Source organism: Styela clava, chromosome 15 (assembly GCF_964204865.1).
Source record: "Styela clava chromosome 15, kaStyClav1.hap1.2, whole genome shotgun sequence".
In the NCBI taxonomy this organism is placed as follows: domain Eukaryota; kingdom Metazoa; phylum Chordata; class Ascidiacea; order Stolidobranchia; family Styelidae; genus Styela; species Styela clava.
In genome coordinates this window covers 5,456,198-5,462,313 of record NC_135264.1, presented here as the reverse complement: position 1 = coordinate 5,462,313, position 6,116 = coordinate 5,456,198, and positions in this window count along the sequence as shown.

Genomic DNA, 6,116 nt, shown 5'->3' with positions numbered 1-6,116 from the left:
TTTTAACTGATTACTTTGATTACTCCAGATTGCCGTTACTAGCCGATCACGCTTCTAACGCATGATCTCAAAAATGCAGAATGAAGATGACGGTTGGGATTTGCTTCATACATTTTCTGATCGCATAATAAGGTATTTTCGGGGGTGTTTATCTCGGTGACCGTACATTTTAACCCACGTACATTTGAACCATGTACATTTGAACCCATGTGTATATCCGCGGGTTCAATCTATATGCGGGTGCTAAAACCCATGGGTTAGAGTTAGTATGGGTTCAGATAACCGTAAAACAAAAAAAAATCCTTAAGTGCAATAGTACGCAGGTGCAATTGTCGTAGGTTCAAATGTACACGGGTTCAAATGTAATGGAACCGTTCATCTCAGAGCTCACATTTTTACATCAGTGACGGGAGCTTAGTACAAAGAATCCAGCATTTCCATTATATTTGTCGTTTCATATTTGTCGAGTAAACGCGCACCTGGATGTCATCAAAAATGTAACCTTCCTTCCACTCAATGAAAGAAAAACGGCGTGTTTAGCGTTATATCAATGCATTCTCTAAATTGACGTACAAATCTTAGCTCATTGACTTTCGCAGACAAGAATGTTTTCATAAAATAACGTGCCGGCGATGTCCCTAAAGGTGGAGTCACAATGTGACGTTGTTTCGATGCCTACCCCTACAGTAAAGGTAATTTCTCCGCCCAAACCAAACGGCAGAGACATAACATCAGCAACAGCATTAATCACGGTTCTATGTGAAGTAAATACGGTAATTGACTGCTCAATACAAGTGCATACCGACGACAACGACTGATTCACATATTTGGTGTTATGGTGCTCGTGAAGAGATAGACTGTTATTTACGGAGCCCCACAATAAGAACGTAACAAAAACAATGTGTTACTTACCGATTAATATTAATGAGTGATTTGAAATTACTCTATTTTTATAACTCGGATGTATTTGATGCTTCTTAAATTTTATTAACGTCATTTTGAATAAACGAATAGTTAATGGAGACTCTAGTTCTGTATGAAGCACTTTGAGTCTGTCTCTACAGTAGACTTCTTGGTAAAAAGCGATCATGATACAGGTATGTACGGCCATAAAGAACAAACCTGAGATTTTGTCATCCAGCGTAAGGGTATAGACGTATATTAATGTGTTTAGTATCTATGTCAGTGCACTGCAGTTGACTACGTTCGCGTTGAGTGGCGCATTGTGCTAAGCCTTAGGACTGCGCTTGATTTCTAACCTAAGATTACCCCGCTTGGATTTGCAGGTTCAAATCTAGTAGGAGATAATTTAGTACCAGATGATTGCTGGCGGCTTTCTCCCGCTATCCCTACCCTAAGCTAGCGCTTTCCAAACTTTTTTTGCCACGGAATATTAATACTTTTCACGATGTAATTTCAGTTTTTTCTCTATTTTCGCTTGAGGCACATAATATGCAGCACCTACGCCAAATGGATTTTTCGAACCGTCAGTAAATACTTGTACATAGTCTCGATATCTTTCGTGCGTATGGTCAAGAAATGGCGTTTGAAGTATTGTTGGTGAACATGTTGTACCATGAATCGTTAACGATGTATCAATTTGCGGTGGCTCCATTATCCAGGGAGGAATCTTGAAATTGCCATCTTTTGCAACAGAGAAGTCGGTAAAAAAGCTGTTGGTTGTTTTCATAATAAACGTTGCAAACGACGGTTTGCCAGGAAAATATTCTTCCTACGATTGTTTGAATAATTGTGCTGTAATTTCGCTGTCATAAAGAATAATTCTGCATTTGTAATGTAGACATTTTCTATAATGTATAATGTGTAAAGGCATTTCGTTACACTGGGATTGTAATGCTATAATAGGAGTACTTTTTAATGCAACCAAACATTGTGATTGGATGTATAATATGTAAAGGCATTTCGTTCCACTGGGATTGTAACGCTATAATAGGAGTACTTTTTAATGCAACCAAACATTGTGATTGGATGTATAATATGTAAAGGCATTTTGTTACACTGGGATTGTAACGCTATAATAGGAGTACTTTTTAATGCAACCAAACATTGTGATTGGATGTATACTATGTAAAGGCATTTCGTTACACTGGGGTTGTAACGCTATAATAGGAGTACTTTTTAATGCAACCAAACATTGTGATTGGATGTATAATATGTAAAGGCATTTCGTTACACTGGGATTGTAACGCTATAATAGGAGTACTTTTTAATGCAACCAAACATTGTGATTGGATTACAGCCAGTTTCCGCAATATAGTCGTTGTTCTTATTGTTCCTGTTCTTGTTCTTTGACACGTTTTTAAAAAGTCGCTTTTCTCTTTGCTTACTGGACCAATTGCTTTGAAATTTTCAGTAGTTAAAGATGGAATTTTTTTCTAGAAGGTTATTACTTTTATTAATTTCAAATATTCTTGTGAGCTTTATGAGATTCGTTTTTATTTTGACCTATGACGTCATCAGAATTTGCCAGCATGTGGCGATTCCGCAAACATATATCGATCACTTGATCAACGAACAGGTTCCGTGGTCAAGCCTGCTGGTAAGTTACCGTACCGTACCACAGTGAATTTCAGCGTAACGTGTCTATATATTTGAGCATAACTCTCTTGTTTATTTATCCTGACTGTTGATTGTAATAAATTTGAAGGTAATTTTTGAAGTGTAACAAGTGCAGAAAACAAATTAACTTTTACTTTGCATACAACCGCAAGTTTAGAGCGGAAACATCAAACGCATTAAATGAAATAAAACTATAATACTTTTTCAGCACAAAATAAATGATGCCCTAATCATATAAAATGAATAATTCCAAAGTGTGTAAAATAAGGTCTCAAAACTGAAACCGTGGCGCCGTGATTAGTTCATACCAATATTCACTATAATACTCATTTTTGAAATACAAAGCTATTTATAACATAGTCTCAAATTTTTCAGGTATTCGATGAATCGGAGTGTATACACCAACATCATATATCCAACAGCGGAAGATCTTCTTGGCGCCAGGAATACTTTAATTGATTTGAATGTGACATCACATCTAAGCAGCGCCGGATTAACCATTAAACAATATAGGCACGTGTTGGGACCAAGCGAAGAGGGACACCACAGAAATTTTAGAGAAGAATTTTATATAGTTTATCGGTGTTTATTAAAATATTACGAGTTCACCAGGCGACTCAAACTTCGAAATATTCGCTTATTTTTTGTCTTCTAGTATCATATTACCCTTCTTTACTAAAAATTAACACTGAAACGTATTTATTGGACACGAAATGGGCCTATGAGTCGTTTTCCTAAATTGTTGTTGTTTTTTCTTTTTAGTATTCACCTTGTTGTCACACTTTTATTTTGAAAAAATTTCTATTCTCTTCAACAATTAGACCAATGAACTATTTACCCTATGTGGCGGTTCCACGATCGCATTTCAACGATATATTGGTCAGCAAAGTCGGGAGTTTCTTGATAAGGTAGACCAGGGTGGTCCAAACTCTGTGATGCTGATACATTCCGTGCGGCTCACAGAATAATTTTAGCGTATATTTGTATCTAATGGAGTAACGTTTTTGAGTTTTTTTTTTAGATATTCCAACTGGGGTTGGGATCCCGAAATTCAAACCCTTTTTCTAACGCTTTGTGCCTTTATTTTAGTAAAAACACTCTCTGTTTACAAGCGTCGGCCATGTGACAGTAGTGACGAAACGCAGAGCCGACATAACGCTGCGTAATCCAGTTTTTTTTAGCTAGGTCCCGAAAACCAACTTAGACTGACTTGAATTTGAGTTGGGTTGCGCGAGACGAACTTCCTATCTTTTCTCTATGCCTTTATGCTAGTGGATCCGTATGCGTATACTGCAAGGATACTGTAGCTGGAATAAACATGACTATTCTATTCAATTAAAGAGTCCAGCTGCAAACTAACACAAATGTATTTCTGTAACGTATCGTCCGACCAGAGTCAGACTTCCTCAGACAAGCAGTTTACATCAACGATTGATTGTTGTAAACTGCTTGTCTGGGGAAGTCTGACTCTGGTCGGACGAAACGTTACAGAAATACATTTGTGTTAGTGTGCAGCTGGACTCTTTAATTGAATAGAATAGACTGACTTGGTTGGTATTTGACGATGTCACTAAGCTTGCTCACGCTGTTTTTAAATTACTTAATATAACAATTCGTAATAAAATGAGTGTCTCAAGAAAGGTGACATAAGAGAACACGGCGGAAATGTATTTCCTTGCCCATCACGCAGTGTCTGGTTTGATTTCAAGTAATATCTGTCACGAAAGAATATAATTTGAAGCGACATTGAACGCGAGATGCGCAAAATACAACGGTAATTCTCGGGAATTAAATTTAAAATAACTGAAGGCTTTAAATATCTTCTTTAAACGGACGCCAACCATGCAACATAATAATAGTCTGATTAGAACGGTAAACTTTCGTTGTTTATTAAATTTAAAGTAAGTAAACTCGCGGTATTTTGACCACTTTTGGGTTTTCTCCGACTTGCGGCCCGCGAGACCTCCTCAAAAGTTTTTGCGGTCCTTCAACCTAGCAACCTTGAACCACTCTGAGGTAGACTACTAGGTACCGGTAAAATTTCAAACTACAGTTGTGACTTGTATCCTATGGCATTTCGATTCACGTTGAGACTGGAGGCATGAATCTTTATTGTCACACTTCCTCAGAATTAGAGCTCAACCGATATATCGGCCCGATATTGCGTGTTTGCATATATATATTATCGGCAGTAAACGGCCGATATATATATCGGCTATATATAAGAGTTAAAATCATCAATCATCAATCATCATTTTATTCGTCAGCACAAAATAAACGTATCATAGGAAAAAAAAAAAATTTCAAACACAATATGAACTTAACTTAAGTTGTGTGACAGGAGTCGCGAGGGACCTCATACGGTCTTCAGGCAGCGACACCTAAAAATGTTCGTAAAAGTTGTTTATTTACTGTTGGTTGTGATTATTTTTAATGGATAATACACTTATGTGGTTTATTGTTTTTATAATTAAATTACACATGAGGGGGCACTAAAGTCTTCAGTGCTTAGGGCACCAAAGGGGCTTAATCCGCCCCTGCCCTTTTGCATACTTGAGACCGGAATTCGCGTTCCACAGAGATTAGGAAGAGAACAAATGTTTCGGATGTTGATATGAGACCACCTCTATTGCGCTCTTCAAAGCAATTGGGAAGATCACGCCTCGAAGCTTGGTTTTGGCACCAGAAAGTACCTTCTCCACCTAGACGCTATATTCCCCGTTTTAGCAATCCCCCAGCTAGGTCATCAATCATCATTTTGTCGCCTTTGGTTATTGACGTTTGCATGAATGGTTCAGTTACTTCAAATGCTTCTTTTATAATTTTTGGTGCTGCAGTTTTGATTATGCGTTTTAGGTCCAAATGAGAGAGTTCAGAATTGTTCGAATATGGCTTTTGCAATTTTTCAATGTATTTAGCTGTCATTTTACTTCTGGATTCTTCCCTAGGATTTTCCATCATATCCGCTATAACATCTGCCCATAGTGTTGATTCCTAATTTAATGTGATGATCAAATCATTCAATGCAGTCTGCAGTGTCTTCTTGCAATCAACATTTCCGTAGTCGATTTCTACTACAGATATGCCCCATTTTCCTTCTATCTCGTCATCAAGCTGTGAAATATATAAAATCGGGTCTAAAACAGTGCCTAAGTGCTTGAATAAAGCAAAACAAATGTGATGTAAAAATACTGACCAAATTTTTAGCAAAACAAAAACGGTCTCTACTTTCATATATTAAACTACGGTAATATAAACTCTTACTATTCCTTCTTTCAGGATCAAAACCTATTTTAATAAGCAATCAGTACTATGTAACTCACGTCATCAAAAAATTCAAGCATTTCTTCCTCAGATAAATCCATTTTCATTCGAACTTTGAATACCGTTAATTGAAGAGTTAACAGCGAGCAGCCTAAAATATACTGCCGAAGACGCTGTGGTTATGAATTATCCACGCCAACACTAGATGACGCTGTGAACAACAGATCAGTATACGGCCTTCCAGACTAGTTATATAATGGCTCTGATATAAC